Below are 24,304 nucleotides of genomic sequence, written 5' to 3'. Positions count from 1 at the left end.
TATAATGCGTGTATGCTGGTTTAAAGCTGAATTATTCACTGATTCATTTTCTTGAATCAAAGTTACCGTTTGTCACTTTATATGTAAAAGAAAATATAATAGCAGCGGCATGTGACAAATACGTTTGTGCAATACACTTTTCTGCTTGAAAAGTCGACAATTAAACCTTAATTCAAGAAACCAGTGCTTTAAGATACCATGCATTATGCTGATTTGTGTACAGTATGTGGATTAGTAGATAGAGGAAAGAAAAAAAGACCAGAGAGAGAGAGAGAGAGAGAGAGAGAGAGAGAGAGACCGGGAGAGAATGCAAAACATATGTGTACCAAGTACAAAAAAATAGACCCATGGCCACGTCGCTCACCTGAACAACAGTACTTTATTCATTCTATTTCATGTTTTTTTATGAAACTCTTTGAGTATCTTGTAAAACTCTCATATATTCCTAAAATTGACGATACAATTACAATGCATGAAGTAAGCCTGTTTTATTGGACGTCGTTTCTAAAGAGGCAATAACTGTCCTAAACCTTTTATAGATAAACGAAAACTGTAATATGAACTATTTATGATTATAAAAAGTAAATGGTCACTGTGGCCTTGAGATAGGGTTAAGGGGATATGGAGATGCTTACAGAGTAAAAAAATAAACATAGCCATGTGTTTCTAGAGTGAAGGATTTTTTCTATATGGATATATGCTGAACTTTAAACCCATTTAGAGGTACAGCATTGATATGGGGATCAGGGTTATAAACAAGTTAGAATCTATTTTGGAATGTTTGCATTGTGATTTCACAGACTGTATGAAGAATAGTTTAACTGTTTTTCTCATCTATTTCTATGTTGAACGTTGAACTCTTTTAGTGGATCTATCATTTACAATCTAGAACCTACAGTATTTTAGGATGCTAGCATAGTTATGTACAAAAATTGTAGCTTTGTAGTTTCTAAGAAGAAGATTTTTAAAGAATTTTACTTTATACATCTATGTTAAAACTGTGAATTATATTGGGGCCCCAGTTATAGTCCGAGGTCACGATTTAGAATGAGACATACCAAATTCTCACTGTTCTATAATCATCTCCTCTTTTTATCAAGGTTAAGCACTTCATTTCCACAATTAAGTATTTCATGTTCACAAGAATGCTTGAATTCGGGTTGAATTTAGCCAAATGGTTTTAGAATAGAAATAAAAAAATGTAAACAATTTACAGAAAGATGGACGGACAGACAGACAAATTGATATACAGAGAGATGGCGGACGATAGGTGATCAGGAAAGCTCACCTGAATCAAAGGTCCAAGGGAAGTAATTCGTTTAACATTGTGACATATACTAGTATATAACCAGGTAGACATTATTTCTATATTGAATTCGGTACTGCAACCGGCCAAGAGAGAGAGAGAGAGAGAGAGAGAGAGAGAGAGAGAGAGAGAGAGAGAGAGAGAGAGAGAGAGAGAGAGAGAGAGAGAGAGAGAGAGAGAGAGAGAGAGAGAGAGAGAGAGAGAGAGAGAGAGAGAGAGAGAGTTTTTGAGTGATAACTTGACACATATAATTGGAAATACTAAAAAATATGTTGTTTTACTTATAGCTTGTATGGTAATACTTTGATGGTTTTTTCTCACGAGCAATGGTATAAAAGTGAAATGCCATTGTATTGTTGGTGTTTTTTTTTCTCAGTATAAGTGAATATTTGTTGCATAAAATATATGGATGAGTACCTAGACTTTGGTCTGAAATTAACAGCATATTAATATCAGATAAAGCATTTTGTCAATAAATAATCTTAAGATTAAAAACCTAAGTACAAAGGTAAAATGAGCACAGTGTTGATTCGTCCTCTCACACATGGCTATAGTGTGACGTGTTATAATTACTAGTCGTCGCCTGGGTTTCATATTCTTGATCTTATGTATTTATTAATGACCAAAAATTATAGGGTTAATGTGAACAGTTTGTATTTCATTGCGTAACACAGACAATACAGCAAACCAACCAATCAGGTGACACTTCTATTGTCGGGTGTAAGATGTCAGCCTGGCACATTCTGCATAAATTGGGGTACACCTGACTGCAGGTACTATATTGGCGGCTGGACATTTAAACATTCCAACCTTAGGGGCAAAGAGTATCGTTAACTCTCACATTCAGGTAAGGTATTTATTATTATATTCATCTGAATAAATTTAGAATTTAATGTTTCAAGATATGAACCATGAATTAAAGATGTCTATTATCATCACTGAGTGGAATTTGGGCATATTGAAGTAGCGTTTAGTTTTTTTTTAGCAAAGGGAGGAAACCGAGCTCGTTATTTGTTGACAAGAACTGCTGATGTTCCGCATTGTGATTCCTGTTTTATTATAGACTGACGACTTTTGCTTTATGGAAAATCAGGTGTAAACAAAGGAAAATAAACAGAGTTTATAGCTTCTAAGACAAAGTGCTAGGATTGCGTATTGAAACAAATGGCGCCAGGTAAGTCAATTTAAACTACATCTATGTGTGTATATTTTGATAAAAAAAATAATAGGCAGCAGTCTGCGAGATGTAGATGTCATTTGATACACTGTATTTTAATCATAACGTCAAATAACGAAATGGACTACTTATTTCATAAATGTGAGTGGTTTTTTTTTTGTTTAATGTCATCCTTTTTTTAACAAAAGGGGGGCAGTAAATGTGAAATGACAAACATAAATGACAAACACAGAGAGAGGGGGACAGACAGAGAGACAGACAAATAAGGAGACAAAGAGAGAGACAATCAGAGAGAGAGAGAGAGAGAGAGAGAGAGAGAGAGAGAGAGAGAGAGAGAGAGAGAGAGAGAGAGAGAGAGCATAAAAGAAAAGGGGATATTCACATTAAATGTTCTGGTGTAAATATCATAAAAGAGTACATGCATACCTTTATTAACAGTGTAACATACTTTAAATGTTCTTTATTAAATTAAGAAATTTATCATATATACTGGAGTTTGTTATGCATTAGTTTAATCTTATCACTATATTGGTTTTTAAATACTTTAGAAGAGTGACAATGATGACTGACATTATCCTGATAATTGTAGTCCCCGGTTACAGGACGCTAAGGCGTCCATCCACTATCACAGGATCTAAAGATAACGCTGTGTTTAAAAAAAAAAATATACAAAACAACATCTTTATAGATGGAGAGAAAGAGAGAGAGAGAGAGAGAGAGAGAGAGAGAGAGAGAGAGAGAGAGATTTGTTTTAAGGAGACTCGGTGATCAAAAAATTTATCAGATTTACAATAAATTTTTAGATATGATTTTTTAAGCTATAAACTATTGTTTAGTAAAGAGAAATCAATTTTAGCTTTTAAGGTTTCCATCTTCTAAATGTTCTTGTATCAATAATTAATAATCTATTGAGAAATATATCATTGAAATCAGTAGACGAAGCTAAAAACTAAAAAAAAAATATTTAGATATTGAACGAAGCATACTTAAAAAATACAAAAATAATGGAAGGTCAGTGTTCATACCTCTAAGTAATGGCCAATTTAATTTGACCTTATTGCACTTAAAATGCAATTTCAGCCTGATTAGGATTTGTTGTCAGTATTTTTGATTAAGCAAACCTATTTCTTCAAGTATTGTTTTTAATTATAAGCAATGATCACACTGAACAGAGGGATTACGAAAAATTTTGCATACAGAACCTATAGAACATGTCACAAATTCATCAAATGTTAACAATTTGAATAATGAATAAAATATATTAAAAAGAAAAAGCATATTGAAAATTCATAAAATTGCTTGTTTCTGTTATTTTCGTCTAGAGCACCTTTTGCACGAAAAATAGTTCCCCAAAAATCGTGTTTGTGTCTCGATTTGAAATGGACTTTCTTTATAAATGTTGTGTAATGATGAAATGATGATCTTTCTTTGATGATCAAATAAGTAAAGTCATATTCATTTTATATATAATGATTATCTGCGCAATGAAATTAAGACTTGAGGAGTGAGATACCTTAAATGTAATCATTTTCCTACAAGTTTATACAAAGCTATTCTTACAAAGGAGGTCGGTACAGTCTAACAAGAGGCCAATTGGCTTAACGGTCACCTTGGTAGCATATAACCCATACACAAATTTGTCAAGGAGTCTCATATAACCTATCATGAAACCTATAATTTTGGCAAAAAACTTAAAGATCTGGTCTTCAAAATCCTGAATTTATTTTTCCTTACAGGTGTGTGGGAGTAAAGAAGATAATTTTTAACATTATATGCATAAACACCTATACACCCATTTTGTCCCTGACCTAGCGTCAAAACCCATACTCCAGGGGACATGAAAATCAAAATTCCAGAAGATGACTTTACTTATGGTAAACATAATTAAAAGTCAATTTTTAATACAGATGTGTAAGAATAGAGAAGAACATTTTTAAACATTATATGCATTAACACTTTATTGCCATATTGCCCCCCCCCCCACCTCATGTCCTGAACCCCTGACCCAGGGGCCATGAATTTTACAATTTAGGTAGAGGAGTTCGTGGACATCATAACCATGTATTCAGTTTTTTGCCCACATGTGTGGGAGTAGAGAAGAAGATTTGTAAAGATTTAATGTATTTTTACTGTATGGTCATATTGGCCCCACCTTAGAGCCTGAACCCCTAACAAAAGTGTCATGAATTTCACTTAAAATGAAAGTTTGGTGTATGTACCCTGCTGAAGAGGTTGATAACATGATTTGATAATCGTCCTTATGCCATAGCAGTCAACATGCTCACAAACAACTTACATATGTATATACAGTGATGTTACTCTAAACCAGACATCAAGGGACACAACCCTGGAATATATGAAATATTACAGTTTAACATATCTCTCGTGGGATCGAAAGATGGTATAAATATCGTTTAGTTGTCAACACAATATGTTCATAGTTGAACATAAATAAATATACAAGGTTTTTGTCAAATGGTCTAAAAACGTATGTAATCTAAACACCTTGCATTCATATTATTGATTTATTCTAAGTTAAAGTTGTACATTTCAATAAAAACAAGATTTCTTCATTAACAATTAAGTCTATTTGTAGCCGGAAAAATTAACATTTCTTACGTAGATTTAAAATGAAAAATTACATTTTTCTCCATTCGGAAGTACTCGGGACACTCCGTAAAGTTTTTTAACCTAATTATTCGGGCAGTTTTCATGTCGTTAGCAATGCAAAATCCCCGTAAACTCTATAATTTTAGATTTGTTTTGAACCCTGAAGTTGTAAAGGGGGCGTTTCAAAACAGAAAATCTGGGGTTTTATCCAAATATTAACCAAAAGGTGGTGAAAGCAAAACAATGGGACAGAGTATAGTCAGCCGTCGTTCTTGATACATGTTTACCGCGTTCAAAACATCCCCTGGGAAGTTATTTCCATTAAAACTAAAATCGTGCATAAAATTAGAAACGAATTGGCGCATTTAGTTTCTTGCGCAGATCTAGTAGGGGTATGGGGTATGGACCCCCAGACACCTCTGAAAAATTCAATTACTTAAAGGACTGCGAACGATAGCATTGTCTAGCCGCCTAACTAAAAGTCATTAATTGAAAGTTGTCTATTTAAAGTTATTCTTTATGAAAATTTAAACAATTATGTATATTTTCATTAAATATAAATGATTTGGTCAAACAAAGAGAGATAACTTTGTATTTTGGGTTAAAATATCTCATTTTAAATAGACAATAACGGAAAACAGAAATGTTTTTCAAAATATCCCCCCCCCCCCCGTGAAACAAAATTTCCTTACTGATGGGTTTAAATAATTGTTATTTAGCATATTTTAACCAAAGGGTTTGTTGTTTCACGGGGGAACATATGTCTACAGACCGAAATACATTCCAAAAAAAGAATTTTGCTTTGTAAATTTTCGAAAATAATAAACAGATATGAATTAATATGAAATTGTACTATAATATATATCGTAAATATGTTATAATTAAGTTTTTATGCACATATTGGCCGCTAAATATTATTTTCCTCACTCATAGAGACCGATTTCAACGAAAAATTTTTAAGACCCCACGTTAGCAAATCTTTTGTTTAAAAAAAAGAATTTGATTACAAATTTTATTTTGATATAAATTGAGTAGGATTTGATAACTCTTTTTAGTAGAAAATTTATTTTTTTAATATCTGACGGAAATTCCGAAATATTTGGATGTAAAATGTAGGCGGGAAACGGGCGTTAGCGTTCGAAATTCTTTACGAGTTATGTCTAAGACACGATGTAGTATCGATATCGACTATATCGATGATATTATATCGATATCGATTCCCTGATTTTAATATAATAGAAATTAAATGCATATGTATACAATTACAGCTGTCCAAATTTAACAATCACGTTTATCGTCGATATCTATGATATCGTATCGATATCGATTTTCTTTGTTCTCAACTGAATGTGTCCGTATTCATGTCGATAGAGACAATATAGTATCGATATCGAGTCACAACTACAGTTCTCAATATTAAACGTCGATATCCTCGATATCGTATCGATATCGATTTGCATATGTACAGAACTCAATTTGTCCATATTTAACGTCGATATCGACGATACTGTATCAAACTCTATTTGCCTTTGTTTACAACTAAAGTTGTCCAAATTTTATGTCGATATCGTCGATATCGACTACATCGAATCGATATCAATTTTCGTATAAACACAACTGCAACTCACCATATTTTAACGTCGATGTCGTCGATTTCGACGATTTCGTAACGATATCGATTGTCATATGTACACAACAAAATTGTACCAAGCTTATCTTTTGATTTGACTATCTAGACGACTACTTTTATATCAATTTACAATCCTTAAACCCATCATTTAGACATTCTTCTCATAGTTATTGATTAAATTTTATTACCAATGATTTCAATTGAATCCATAAGAGTCAATGTTGAGGTTAATATTGTCATTTTAAATAATATTGTTATACATGTATTTGCTTAAATGAAATTATAAAGATCGCTATTGATTAGGATACCGTCAGTTTATGTACGATATCGCCTATAGATTGTTAGCCTTAAAACTTGTGTGTCGATATCGATGTGATATCGTCATTTTGTGTACGATATCGGCGTTGATTGATTATGCAACTTGATCACTGTATGTCGATATCGATGTCAAAATATATGACAATAGAATGTTTTGCAGACGATATTGAGGCATAATTGTACATATTAATTAAACAAAACAATGCATACAAATTAACTCCAATATTCAAAGATCCAGGGGCAAGGTTTAGTAGATATACATATCCAGAATGATAAATTGTGCTGTACATCGATATTTAGGCACTTTCAGATGCTGGGATAAGGTTTCATCCTTTTTTTATCATATCACTAAATCGTTTATTGACAATAATAAGACTATGATTTAAACAGTAACCTACTGAAAGCGAAAATATCAATATTTGAGATCGGTATCTCCCTAACATCCTTTCGTGGTTTCTGTTTAATCAAATGATTGTTTTATTTTGGTTTTATTCGGGGGGATATTGAAAGTAATATCTAATGTGTACAACGAATTATTCGCCCCCGTTTAAGAAGATGGGTGAAAAAGGCGTGTAAACTGCCAATTTTAGGATAAATATGATACTTAAAAATTAAATTATGAACAAATCTCATAATTTCTTCCTAAATTATTGAAAACAATGTATATTTTCAATAACATCGATTTTTAACCTTTAAATATGTTAAATATTTGGAATAGGTTGATTTAAACTGGCGTATGCGTGTCAAAACCTCCATTTAGTGTCATTTTTAGAACTTCAATGCTTTTTCTTTTATATAGCGGGTCTGGGCTCCATATTTTTGTCATAGTCTATACAAGGTTTAAAGGTCATAAAACCAATTTTAACCTACAAAAACGTGGAGAAATGACCAACTTTACTTTAAGAATGTCATTTTGTATCTCAGCAATTTAACGTTTTAGAAAAATACTACAAGTGCTTAAAGTCGTGGTTGAAGTCGCATATTGCTTGTTGTTACTGAAATAACTCAGTGGTTATAGAGCACCAGGCAATAGGTAACATCAAAGAGCAAGGGTTTTAAGGTTGCGGGTTCGATACCACTAAAACTTCAAAATTTATTATTTTTTTCTTTTCGTTTGTTAACATATTCAAAACTGAATATAGTTTGAAATTGTGCTTTTGTAAACTTGTAATATTACATTATCAAGTATATTTAGTTGGAAAAAATTGAATTTGAAATCGTTTTACTGATACACTACTACCAAAACGGCTATATCAAGGCTGATACACGACTACCATTACAGCTATATTAAGGCTGATACACGACTTCCATTACAGCTATATTAAGGCTGATACACGACTACCATTACAGCTATATCAGGGCTGATACACGACTACCAAAACGGCTAAATCAGGGCTGATACACGACTACCATTACAGCCATATCAGGGCTGATACACGACTACCACAACAGCTATATCAGGGCTGATACACGACTACCATTACAGCTTTATCAGGGCTGATACACGACTACCATTTCAGCTATATCAGGGCTGATACACGACTACCATTTCAGCTATATCAAGGCTGATACACTTCTACCACAACAGCTATATCAGGGCTGATACACGACTACCACTACAGCTATATCAGGGCTGATACACGACTACCATTACAGCTATATCAGGATTGATACACGACTACCATTTCAGCTGTATCAGGGCTGATACACGACTACCATTACAGCTATATCAGGGCTGATACACGACCACCATTACAGCTATATCAAGGCTGATACACGACTACCATTACAGCTATATCAAGGCTGATACACTACTACCATTACAGCTATATCAGGATTGATACACTACTACCACAACAGCTATATCAGGGCTGATACACGACTACCACTACAGCTCTATCAGGGCTGATACACTACTACCACAACAGCTATATCAGGGCTGATACACTACTACAACAACAGCTATATCAGGGCTAATACACTACTACCACAACAGGTATATCAGGGCTGATACACTACCACCACAACAGCTATATCAGGGCTGATACACTTTACCACCACAACAGCCGTATCATGGCTGAAACACTACTTCCACAACAGCTATATCAGGATTGATACACTACTACCACACCAGCTATATCAGATCTGATACACTACCACCACAACAGCTATATCAGGGTGGATACACTACTACCACAACAGTTATATCAAGGCTGATACACTACTACCATTACAGCTGTATCATGGCTGATACACTACTACCACAACAGCTATATCAGGTCTGATACACTACTACCACAACAGGTATATCAGGGCTGATACACTACTACCACAACAGCTATATCAGGGCTGATACACTACTACAGTCAGTTTAAGCATATCTTTTACAACATACACCATAGCATAGCATAGGATTGAAATCTCATAGCATAGCATTGGAATCTCATAGCATAGCATTGGAATCTCATACCATAGCATACAATCTCATAGAATCGCATTTGTCATATCATACCATAGCATAGCATACAACAGTATTTCAACTCGGTTTTAAATGATTTTATTTGTTAAAATAAATGTTTACATGACAGAGTTGTGGTAAACTTTGGCTTCTTATTATTTCACTTCGAAATGTGAGAAACTCTTCTGTGTGTGGAGGTGTTTTTGTTCAAATCTCATAGCATACCATAGCATACAATATCATTAAGCCCTTCATATCAATTTCTCATAGCATAGCATACAAATCTCATAGCACAGCATACAAATCTCATAGCATATCATTAAAATCGCATACCATAGCATAGCATTAAATTGTAAAAGATATGCATGAAATGACTGTACCACAACAGCTATATCAAGGCTGATACACTACTACCATTACAGCTGTATCATGGCTGATACACTACTACCAGAACAACTATATCAGGATTGATACACTACTACCAAAACACCTATATCAGGATTGATACACTACTCCAACAACAGCTATATCAGGGATGATACACTACTACCACAACAGCTATATCAGGGCTGATACACTACTACCACAGCAGCAATATCAGGATGGATACCTTACTACCACAACAGCTATATCAGGACTGATACACTACTACCACAACAGTTATATCAGGGCTGATACACTTCTACCACAACAGCTGTATCAGGGCTGATACACTAGAACCACAACAGCTATATCAGGATTGATACACTACTCCAACAACAGCTATATCAGGGATGATACACTACTACCACAACAGCTATATCAAGGATGATACCCTACTACCACAACAGCTACATCAGGGCTGATACACTACTCCCTAAACAGCTATATCAGGGATGATACACTACTACCACAACAGCTATATCAGGGCTGATACACGTCTACCATAACAGCTATATCACGTTTGATACACTACCACCACAACAGTTATATCAGGGCTGATACACTACTACAACAACAGCTTTATCAAGATTGATGCACGTCTACTATAACAGCTATATCAGGGCTGATACACTACTACCACAACAGCTATATCTGGGCTGATACACTACTACCACAACAGCTATATCTGGGCTGATACACTACTACCACAACAGCTATATCTGGGCTGATACACTACTACCACAACAGCTATATCAGGGCTGATACACTACTCCCACAACAGCTATATCAGGGCTGATACACTACTACCACAACAGCTATATCTGGGCTGATACACTACTACCACAACAGCTATATCTGGGCTGATACACTACTACCACAACAGCTATATCAGGGCTGATACACTACTCCCACAACAGCTATATCAGGGCTGATACACTACTACCACAACAGCTATATCTGGGCTGATACACTTCTACCACAACAGCTATATCAGGGCTGATACACTACTACCACAACATCTATATCAGGGATAATACCCTATATCAGGTTTGATACACTACCACCACAAGAGTTATATCAGGGCTGATACACTACTACAACAACAGCTTTATCAAGATTGATGCACGTCTACCATAACAGCTATATCAGGTTTGATACATTACCACCACAACAGCTATATCAGGGCTGATACACTACTACAACAACAGCTTTATCAAGATTGATGCACGTCTACCATAACAGCTATATCAGGTTTGATACATTACCACCACAAGAGTTATATCAGGGCTGATACACTACTACAACAACAGCTTTATCAAGATTGATGCACGTCTACCATAACAGCTATATCAGGTTTGATACATTACCACCACAACAGCTATATCAGGATTGATACGCTACTCCAACAACAGCTATATCAGGGATGATACACTACTACTACAACAGCTATATCAAGGATGATACCCTACTACCACAACAGCTACATCAGGGCTGATACACTACTCCCTAAACAGCTATATCAGGGATGATACACTACTACCACAACAGCTATATCAGGGCTGATGCACGTCTACCATAACAGCTATATCACGTTTGATACACTACCACCACAACAGCTATATCAGGGCTGATACACTACTACCACAACAGCTATATCAGGGATGATACCCTACTACCACAACAGCTACATCAGGGCTGATACACTACTCCCACAACAGCTATATCAGGGATGATACACTACTACCACAACAGCTATATCAGGGCTGATGCACGTCTACCATAACAGCTATATCAAGTTTGATACACTACCACCACAAGAGTTATATCAGGGATGATACACTACTACAACAACAGCTTTATCAAGATTGATGCACGTCTACCATAACAGCTATATCAGGTTTGATACACTACCACCACAACAGCTATATCTGGGCTGATACACTACCACCACAACAGCTATATCAGGGCTGATACACTACTACTACAACAGCTATATCAGGATTGATGCACTACTACCACAACAGCTATATCAGGGATGATACCTTACTACCACAACAGCTATATCAGGATTGATACACTACTCCAACAACAGCTATATCAGGGCTGATACACTTCTACCACAACAGTTATATCAGGGCTGATACACTACTACCACAACAGCTGTATCAGGGCTGATGCACGTCTACCATAACAGCTATATCAGGGATGATACACTACCACCACAAGAGTTATATCAGGGATGATACACTACTACAACAACAGCTTTATCAAGATTGATGCACGTCTACCATAACAGCTATATCAGGTTTGATACACTACCACCACAACAGGTATATCAGGGCTGATAGACTACTACAACAACAGCTATATCAAGGCTGTTCCACTATTTCCAAAACAGATGTTCCATGGCTGATACACTACTACCACAACAGCTATATCAGGGCTGATACACTTCTACCACAACAGCTATATCAGATCTGATACACTACCACCACAACAGCTATATCAGGATGGATACTCTACTACCACAACATCTCTATCAGGGCTGATACACTACTACCACAACAGCTATATCAGAGCTGATACACTACCACTACAACAGCTATATCAGGGCTGATACACTTTACCAACACAACAGCCGTATCATGGCTGAAACACTACTTCCACAACAGCTATATCAGATCTGATACACAACCACCACAACAGCTATATCAGGGTGGATACACTACTACCACAACAGTTATATCAAGGCTGATACACTACTACCATTACAGCTGTATCATGGCTGATACACTACTACCAAAACAGCTATATCAGGTCTGATACACTACTACCACAACAGGTATATCAGGGCTGATACACTACTACCACAACAGCTATATCAGGGCTGATACACTACTATCACAACAGCTATATCAGGGCTGATACACTACTACCACAACAGGTGTTTCAGGGCTGATACACTACTACCACAACAGCAATATCAGGATGGATACATTACTACCACAACAGCTATATCAGGATGGATACACTACTACCACAACAGCTGTATCATGGCTGATACACTACCACAACAACTGCAATATCTGGGCTGATACACTACTACCACAACAGCTATATCAGGTTTGATACACTACTCCAACAACTGCTATATCAGGGCTGATACACTACTACCACAGCAGCTATATCAGAGCTGATACACTATTACAACAACAGCTATATCAGGGCTGATACACTACTACAACAACAGCTTTATCAAGATTGATGCACTTCTACCATAACAGCTATATCAGGTTTGATACACTACCACCACAACAGCTATATCTGGGCTGATACACTACCACCACAACAGCTATATCAGGGCTGATACACTACTACTACAACAGCTATATCAGGATTGATGCACTACTACCACAACAGCTATATCAGGGATGATACCTTACTACCACAACAGCTTTATCAGGATTGATACACTACTCCAACAACAGCTATATCAGGGCTGATACACTTCTACCACAACAGCTATATCAAAGCTGATACACTAGAACCACAACAGCTATATCAGGATTGATACACTACTCCCACAACAGCTATATCAGGGATGATACACTACTACCACAACAGCTATATCAGGGATGATACCCTACTACCACAGCAGCTACATCAGGGCTGATACACTACTCCCTAAACAGCTATATCAGGGATGATACACTACTACCACAACAGCTATATCAGGGCTGATGCACGTCTACCATAACAGCTATATCAGGTTTGATACACTACCACCACAACAGGTATATCAGGGCTGATAGACTACTACAACAACAGCTATATCAAGGCTGTTCCACTATTTCCAAAACAGATGTTCCATGGCTGATACACTACTACCACAACAGCTATATCAGGGTTGATACCCTACTACCACAACAGCTATATCAGGGCTGATACACTACTACCACAACAGCTATATCAGATCTGATACACTACCACCACAACAGCTATATCAGGATGGATACACTACTACCACAACATCTCTATCAGGGCTGAAACACTACTACCACAACAGCTATATCAGAGCTGATACACTCCTACAACAACAGCTATATCAGGGCTAATACACTACTACCACAACAGGTATATCAGGTCTGATACACTACCACTACAACAGCTATATCAGGGCTGATACACTTTACCAACACAACAGCCGTATCATGGCTGAAACACTACTTCCACAACAGCTATATCAGATCTGATACACAACCACCACAACAGCTATATCAGGGTGGATACACTACTACCACAACAGTTATATCAAGGCTGATACACTACTACCATTACAGCTGTATCATGGCTGATACACTACTACCAAAACAGCTATATCAGGTCTGATACACTACTACCACAACAGGTATATCAGGGCTGATACACTACTACCACAACAGCTATATCAGGGCTGATACACTACTATCACAACAGCTATATCAGGGCTGATACACTACTACCACAACAGGTGTTTCAGGGCTGATACACTACCACAACAACTGCAATATCTGGGCTGATACACTACTACCACAACAGCTATATCAGGATTGTTACACTACTCCAACAACTGCTATATCAGGGCTGATACACTACTACCACAGCAGCTATATCAGGGCTGATACACTATTACAACAACAGCTATATCAGGGCTGATACACTACTACAACATCAGCTATATCAGGGCTGATACACTACTACCACAACAGCTATATCAGGATTGATACACTACTCCAACAACAGCTATATCAGGGCTGATACACTACTACCACAGCAGCTATATCAGGGCTGATACACTACTCCAACAACAGCTATATCAGGGCTGATACACTACTACCACAGCAGCTATATCAGGGCTGATACACTACTACAACAACAGCTATATCAGGGCTGATACACTACTACAACATCAGCTTTATCAGGGCTGATACACTACTACAACAACAGCTTTATCAGGGCTGATACACTACTACAACAACAGCTATATCAGGGCTGATACACTTCTACCACAACAGCTATATCAGATCTGATACACTACCACCACAACAGTTATATCAGGGCCTATATTATACTACCACAACAACTATATCAGGGCTGATACACTACTACCACAGCAGCTATATCAGGGCTGATACACTACCACCACAACAGCTATATCAGGGATGATACACTACTACAACAACAGCTATATCAGGGCTGATACACTTCTACCACAACAGCTATATCAGATCTGATACACTACCACCACAACAGTTATATCAGGGCCTATATTATACTACCACAACAACTATATCAGGGCTGATACACTACTACCACAACAGCTATATCAGGATGGATACACTGCTACCACAACAGGTATATCAGGGCTGATACACTACTACCACAACAGCTATATCAGGATTGATATACTACTACCACAACAGCTATATCAGGGCTGATACGCTACCACCACAACAGCTGTATCATGGCTGAAACACTACTTCCACAACAGCTATATCAGGATTGATACACTTTTACCACACCAGCTATATCAGATATGATACACTACCACCACAACAGCTATATCAGGATGGATACACTACTACCACAACAGTTATATCAAGGCTGATACACTACTACCATTACAGCTGTATCATGGCTGATACACTACTACCACAACAGCTATATCAGGATGGATACACTACTACCACAACAGCTGTATCAGGGCTGATACATACCACCACAACAGCTATATCAGGAGGGATACACTACTACCACAACAGCTGTATCAGGGCTGATACACTACTACCACAACAGCTACATCAGGATGGATACATTACTACCACAACAGCTATATCAGGATGGATACATTATTACCACAACAGCTGTATCATGGCTGATACACTACCACAACAACTGCAATGTCTTGGCTGATACACTACTGCCACAACAGCTATATCAGGATTGATACACTACTCCAACAACAGCTATATCAGGGCTGATACACTACTACAACAACAGCTATATCAGGGCTGATACACTACTACAACATCAGCTATATCAGGGCTGATACACTACTACACCAACAGCTATATCAGGGCTGATACACTACTACAACAACAGCTATATCAACACTGATACACTTCTACCACAACAGCTATACCAGTGCTGATAATCTTTCCTCCCACAACAGCTATATCAAGATGGATACACTACTCCAACAACAAGTATATCAGGGCTGATGTACTACTACCACTACAGGTATGTTAGGGCTGATACACTACTACCATAACAGCTATATCAACACTGATACACTTCTACCACAACAGCTATATCAACACTGATACACTACCACCACAACAGCTATATCAACACTGATACACTACTACCACAACAGCTATATCAACACTGATACACTACCACCACAACAGCTATATCAACACTAATACACTACTACCACAACAGGTATATCAGGGCTGATACACTACTACCACAACAGCTATATTAACACTGATACACTACTACCACAACAGCTATATCAACACTGATACACTACTACCACAACAGCTATATCAACACTGATACACTACCACCACAACAGCTATATCAACACTGATACACTACTACCACAACAGCTATATCAACACTGATACACTACCACCACAACAGCTATATCAACACTAATACACTACTACCACAACAGGTATATCAGGGCTGATACACTACTACCACAACAGCTATATCAACACTGATACACTACTACCATAACAGCTATATCAACACTGATACACTACCACCACAACAGCTATATCAACACTAATACACTACTACCACAACAGGTATATCAGGGCTGATACACTACTACCACAACAGCTATATCAACACTGATACACTACTACCACAACAGCTATATCAACACTAATACACTACTACCACAACAGGTATATCAGGGCTGATACACTACTACCACAACAGCTATATCAACACTGATACACTACTACCACAACAGCTATGTCAACACTGATACACTTCTAACACAACAGTTATATCAGGGCTGATACACTACTACCACAACAGTTATATCTGGGCTGATACACTTCTACCACAACAGCTATATCAGGGATGATACACTACCACCAAAACAGCTATATCAGGGATGATACACTACCACCACAACAGCTATATCAACACTGATACACTACTACCACAACAGCTATATCTGGGCTGATACACTTCTACCACAACAGCTATATCAGGGATGATACACTACCACCACAACAGCTATATCAACACTGATACACTACTACCACAACAGTTATATCTGGGCTGATACACTACTACCACAACAGCTATATTGCTTGTTACAAAATCTGCCCCTCTCTTAATTTAGATGCATAATCCGAGACTCATGTAACCGATCGATAGCAGAGCCGCTAGCTGTTTTTGGGCTGTCGTCCAGACGACAAGGAATGTGCTTGTAGAGCTGGCCGTTCACATGTTTCTGGGATATGTGTTGATAAAATGGTTCCAGTGCATGGAAAATAAACTCACTTTTTCTACAATACACGGCCGTCATATAAAGCATAACGTGTGTTACTGGCATGGCAAATGTTTTCTCTGGCAATTTAAACAAGCACGGGATTGATTCCTATAGAACGCTTTCTGATTAAACATTACAAGAAATTGAATTACTATAAAGATAATATTATCATTGTGGAGATGATTTTAAAATGTGAACATAATATTCAACTAAAATATTACTTGTATATGAATTCAAATCCGCCAATTATAAGTTACAATTATTTGGGATTATAAATATGACTTGCCCCGTAAAATATCTACAAAATCTACAAACGGAAATATCAAACAGCCTTCATAAGCAAATTTGCATGGAACAAATGTTGTTCGATTATTATCAAATACGCTGTAGCCTTAGCAATCGAAAGAAATAACAAAATATTCTACCAACTTTACAAATAACGAATGTAAGACGAAGCATAGCCGGGATGTTATTTTTTAAACAACTACGTATAGCTTTCCTAAAAGCTTACATGACTAAAAGAAGTATTTCATCGGAAGCATGTATTAGTTTCCTTAGCTGTATATATGAAGCTCTTGGTCTGAAAAATTAAAAAAAAATCAGAATTACACATGTACTACCATCCGAATTTTTCCAGACCGGGGGCTACAGATTACCTTTAAAAATACATTTTAAAATTTGCCGCTGTTCATAAATTCATGAAAGAAACGCGCAGATGCAAGGGGTAATACATGTAAGTCGTTTAGTTGATATGGGAGATATGAAGTCCATTTATATTGTTCTCATGATTTTTGAAAAAAAAAATCATGTTTGTCGGTGAAATGAAAACAGTTTTACACGGTACGGGTATGCTCCTGTGTTCACATTGTATGACGTGTCTCTCAAAAGTTCCTAGTTTGGACTCGTCCACTACAACGGTGCGCAAAAATGAATGAAACATTCTGGCGCGAAGTCCTGTATTATTTCCATTGCCTAGAATAGATTCTTCCATGGGGGTCGAGGTGGGGGTTAAAACCACCGTTCAAAGTTTTCAATCTGTTAACAAAGATTCAACAGATCGAATGTCTAAGAAACGATATTTAATCCAAATGACAGTCATTTTAATCGGTTGACGCGTGAGCATGTATATTGAGACAGACAGGCATTCTTTCATCTTATTAATTAAAGACGAATGAAATCGTCCAGCAGATAGAGAAAACCAAACTCCCTGGCATTGTAGTTCTTCCTGTTAACTTTTCAGACTGCATGTTAAACTAAATTTATTATTTTGTTTATTAATGATAATTCAACATCAATTATTAATTTACATTACATTCTACTACGCTAACACACAATCTTGTTGCGATTCCCCCTCCCGGCATTGATACTTATTTTTAAATCAGGATTACACACGTGCTTGCATGTGGCAGGAGACAGGCTGGAACGTTATGTTAACAATCAGTTACCGATACATGTATCACCCCTTGGACAAGTATTTTTAGTAGATACGTGTAGTAACTGATAAATGTACAAACCATAGAAGAATGCAAGATCTACGTACATTAACTCTTTGATACAATATTTCTTTTTCCAACAAGCCTTTGTTCTATGATAATAAGAAAATATGCTTGACTTTATATCGGAAATTACTTATTTTCATATCCCCCTTTTTAATAAACAAAACAAACAAACAAAATTGATCCCGATAAATATAATTATCCAAAAAAAAAAAACAACCAACAACTCCAAAACAAACTATATATATTCATCCTTCCCACACAATGTTACCTTTTCGATATTTGTCAACGTTGTTATGTCGTTTCAATAGATTCATAATTTTACTTTTATCATGATTAGAATATAATAACAGTATTTTGTATATTTTCTCAATTAATGTTGGAACTTCAATACTTGCATATGCCAGACTTCTGCACATTTAGTCTTGCATGGCAACTTGTCGTATGCGTTGTTTAAGCATTTTGAATTCATCACGAGAGAGAGAGAGAGAGAGAGAGAGAGAGAGAGAGAGAGAGAGAGAGAGAGAGAGAGAGAGAGAGAGATTCTGTACTTTTTACATTGATATCACATATATAAATATATATATAGTATCGATAACTCTGTGTACACAATTGTATACTAGTACATTATTAAAGAGTAGTCTGTAAAGAAAAAAAAATGCCCCAAAGAGAGAAGCAAAGTCCAAAGACCCGTGTAACAATGTATAAAGTAGGTGCTGGCACGACATAGAACCCCTCGCTGATCAACGTTTTCATTCACGCATGAAAAGAAAACATATTTTGATTTTTTTTTCTGAATTTCTTTTGATTTAAAATAAGATTTTAGTTGTCCTTAGCTAGGATTTCTTTATACTTGTTTGTTACATTTAACGGTAATTCTAAGCTCATTGTGCATATTTGTTTGTGATTAAAAAAAGATACGCTGTATATTTTTTTCATGCAACTTTTCGGATAAAGCTATGAAGAGTTTATTTTTAAACTTCATACAAAATTTTATAAAACCCTAAATTGTAAAATGCTGAAATTGTAATATGCTTACTATTGTGCCCAATTTCTTGCTTTTTTTAAGGGAAAGCTTCATTGATGTTAAAAAACACCTGACCCATTGAGACAAAATAAATTGATATCATCAATGATATCTAGCTGCAGGACTGTAGCTCTCAGTCTGAAAAAGAATCCATTGGACGACCTGGGACCTAGATCGTCCACCCTAATTTCTTGAATATTGACATTTCTTTTGTACGCGGACGCATGTTAGTCGTATACTCACCGAGAGTAAATAGTTCGTATTTTAAGTTGAAAGGTAATACTCGTCTGGCATTCCGATAATTTTGAAAATGAATAATTATACAAAAAACGATAAAATTTACAGTAAAAAGGCATCGGTCTTCCCCATGTGCGGATCTAGAATTGGAGGGTCCCAGAACCGCCCCACCACGGCAAATTTCAAATTTCTTTAAATTACATGTACTTTATAAAGTTAATAAAAATATGCCTCGAACATTCCTTGGCACACTTAAATAACCGTCAGACCCTCAACACCCCCCCCCCCCCCTGAATTTTTTTTTTAATCCGCGCACACTCCCCGCTCGGAAAACAAAACTTCTTTTTATAAAATGTTTAGATTGTTTTATTATTTATCTTGCACTTGCACAACATAATCATTTTGATATCTAAAAAAAAGCATAAATACATATGTAGCTACTTGTATTTAACCGCGAAAAATTACAAAATCTTTGCAAGTCGTTTAGTTCTAACTAATTCAGAAAAATAACAAAAAGAAAAGCTCTCAATGTGACATCAAACTGTGTTTTCTTTGTTTGAACAATATCCATAATCCATTTGTCAATCCTGACTTGATAAATACTACATATCCGAGAAATTGGGTAATCTATATGCAATATTTACATGTATCATTGAACTGCAAAAGAACAACTGTACGAGGAGTTATCGGAACAATAGGGGTACCCCACCCGCCATTTTCACTATTTCAATAACTGAATTTTTCCTTTGGAAAACTCCGTTCAAAATTCTCTCAAAATTTTTAGAATTCAGAAGCAATGGACCTACATGGTGCCTCACGGCGGTCTCTGAATACCATGCCACTCAAAATATATTCAGCCCCAGAAGAAATTTTTTTATCCGGCTCATTTCTAGATTTTTATATACAGGAACCTCTTCCTTTTTGGTCAAGTTTCAATTACCGGTATACCTTAATAATTTATCCTAAAAATAATACCGGTATTTTCGATAGAAAAGCCGTCGTTCATTAATAGCTTATTGCAAAAGTTTAGCTGAAATTATGTTTATTTTCGTCCATTCCAGGCAGGGGGGGGGGGCAGGGGGGCCTGTCCCCCCCCCCCCCCACACACACTTTTTCTCAGAGCAACAAATTTTTAAAAATTTACATATAAAAAATTGAATTATCATTTAGTTGCCCCCCCCCCCACTTTTTTGGGAGTATGTAAAAAGAATGATATGAAAATAAGGAAAGGAGGAGTGAAATTGAACTTATATACTACGCTAGCCCCCCTCCCCCCCCCCCCCCCCCCCCCAACGGATTAGGATTTTGAAGATTTTGGAAAACTTAAAATCCCCCCCCCCCCTTTTTTGTTTTTGTTTGTCTCAACATTTTTGGGTTGAGTCTGCCCCCCTCCCCCACTTTCAAAAACGATGCTACGTGCCTGCATTCCGGCGATTACAGCATGCATGCCTTTTCCCGCAGCAAGGCACTTTCCTTATAAGGTCTTGTCAAAATTCGACAAACAAGTAAACTTTACATTTGTTAATTTGTATAATGTCAGATGTGCTATTGCCGATTCTGAAGATACTAATGCAGAAACTATGGATTGAAAGTGTACAAAGTTGAAGGTTTAACTAACTATAATGAAAACAATAAAGCTGCAAAATGAGCATTATATGAAGGAACTGAGTTAAATCTTACACGTGTTTATACCCGAGTTTTAAGGTTACACGATCAGAATTACACATTTTTATACTTAGGATGACACACCACCACGATTGCATTTTTTTGCATAATCAGATTTCCAAGTTTGGATTTTTGAACACGATTACCCTCCATGCATATAAAGAACCCAAACAGCTCAAAGTCAGGAATTAGAGGATTCTAGGTCTATATAAATGGTCGTCAATCCGGATCAAAGATCTAGTTTTTATTAGACTATAATATGTGTAATTTAAATTACATTAAAAAAATTAATGTAGTTGGGAATTATTGTTTCTACATGCTCTACCAATTCCCGTTGACGTTTAGCAGAACTCCTCAGTAATCTTATGCATTTGAATTAATGCGGATCAGTCCCCCCCCCCCCCCTCCTCCCTGCCCACCCCGACCCCTGATGATCTGTTAATTTGTTATGGGCGATGATAAGTTTGGATTTGTGTATATGTAAATAAGTGTACAAAAAAAATCGAACACACGACCCCCCCCCCCCCCCCTCCGCAAAAAAAATAAATAAAAAGAATCCAAATCTATTAAATGCACATTTCTCGCTCGCTTGAAAATCATTAAATGCTTATTGTTGGATGTCGTTGGTCCTATGACACACCAAGCGTTTATTTTTTATTACTTTATTTTGTGCACGTACCGAAACATTCTGAGCTTAACTTCAGCTCAACAAGTGCGATGTTTTTTGCTGTTGAAATAAACACGATTTCCGTTGTCAGTCAGACGGGGTGCGGGAATTGGACATCCTGTTATATTTTAAGTAAAACAAGTCACTAGAAAGAAATACATCGATTTTCTACTAGGCAGAAATGATAGACTAGAAGTTGCCGCTGAAAAGCGCTGCTTAGATTAAGAATAAATTGAAATTGTAAAATACACAAACACTAGCTGTTACACATATATTTAAATGCAATTTGACATAAATGAAAATTCAGGCCTGTTACTGCAAAAATATTTAAATGTTATGTTTGAACATATTGATAACTGAAATAAAAATTAAATTAATTAGATATTAGTAATTCATGCGGGTCCGAAACGACTCGGGAACGAAATTGTTTGATGCCGACTAAAACGACGAAACGTCATCGTGACGTGTGAACAGACGATAGAAAGAATCTGAGGAATGTTCGTTGTTCATTGTGTAAGAAATGAAATGTTGTAGGATTGTACAGTGTTACAAATTCTACTTAATGTACAATGCAGTATATTTTTTCTAATTTATTATGCCACTGTCTGAGTGTCCAAAGAATGGGTTGACTCGAATTTCCTCTAAACAAAGTAAGAATAGAGAGGGGTCAGTTTTAAGGTGCTACCGTTGTGGCGAGCGCAGCACGAATTACACATATCTTCTATCATTGTCAACTTAGTGATATTGTGAGAGAGAGAGAGAGAACGTTAAGCACTAAGCAGAGAAATAATGGGAGAGGGAGTGGGCAAGGCTTTCTATGCTGAATATATATATTTTCTCTCTCTCTCACTCTCTCTCTCTCTCTCTCTCTCTCTCTCTGACAGATGGTTGCTCTATAACTCTTATATATCTCTCAGACTTTTTCTCCTGTTGACAGAGTGAATTCTAGAAATGAAAAGAAAATTACATAATTTTACTTACACATGCACAAATATATATCGTTGTACAGGAAAACATTGTTTTTAATGCATTAAACGATAAATTCTCCAAATAGTAGACTTTAACAATTATTTTTATATACCCTGTGGACCTATATTTATAAACTGTTGTAAACTGAAAAATTGCATGGTTGTAAAATTACATTTTTCAGCATTTTAAGCATTTCCTGAATGAATACTATGTTGTGGCCTAATGTAAAATTTATGTTTCACATGTGTTTTGATCTGATAATATGGAATATATCGGAAAACAAATCATTTGTAGTTTTTCAAATTCCATCAACTTGTTAAATGAAGTTTTCAAATACCGGTAATAAAAAATAATAGGATTTCCATAGAATGCTGATATGTTATTCAAAGTTTACATTTAGATAATAAATTTGAACTAATAAAGCAAACAATGCATTAATGTTTGTTACTGACATACGTATAATATGTTGCTTACTTTTTAGGTGCTTTATCCTCATTCAAGGTAGAACTAACTGATCCAGTTTTGGAAGAAAACATTAATAACTATGGTATAGTATGAACATTAATTTTATTTGATTTGATTGATTTGAACATATTTTATTGTGTAAATAACACAAGAGGATTGGAAACAAGTTCTTACAACTTACAAGTTCCTCTCCTAATGATAATGCATACAATATATACAATTGTCATAGTACATGTAATGTACATGTTACTTATAGTTATTGACTTTATAATAATTAAATTCATAGACATACATTTAC

At 36.2% G+C, this 24,304-nt stretch overlaps 1 protein-coding gene and 1 long non-coding RNA gene across 6 annotated transcripts in view; both read left to right on the top strand.

Moving 5' to 3' along the window:
• The window catches only part of LOC105332837 (uncharacterized), a 302,923-nt gene that overhangs the window by 267,097 nt on the left and 11,522 nt on the right, over positions 1–24,304 (top strand). The gene's annotated exons all lie outside the window — the stretch shown is intronic.
• Positions 1,979–23,299, top strand: LOC105318020 (uncharacterized). 2 transcript variants are annotated; one of them, XR_010710445.1, is made up of 3 exons: positions 1,979–2,153; positions 2,292–2,480; positions 22,961–23,299. It is a non-coding gene; the product is annotated as an uncharacterized lncRNA (long non-coding RNA). The 2 variants fall into 2 exon arrangements; XR_010710446.1 differs by lacking the exon at positions 22,961–23,299 and adding an exon at positions 2,672–2,838.

This window comes from Magallana gigas, chromosome 10 (genome assembly GCF_963853765.1).
Source record: "Magallana gigas chromosome 10, xbMagGiga1.1, whole genome shotgun sequence".
Classification (NCBI taxonomy): domain Eukaryota; kingdom Metazoa; phylum Mollusca; class Bivalvia; order Ostreida; family Ostreidae; genus Magallana; species Magallana gigas.
The sequence above is the reverse complement of the archived record's forward strand: the minus strand, read 5'-3'. Positions and strand labels throughout refer to the sequence as shown.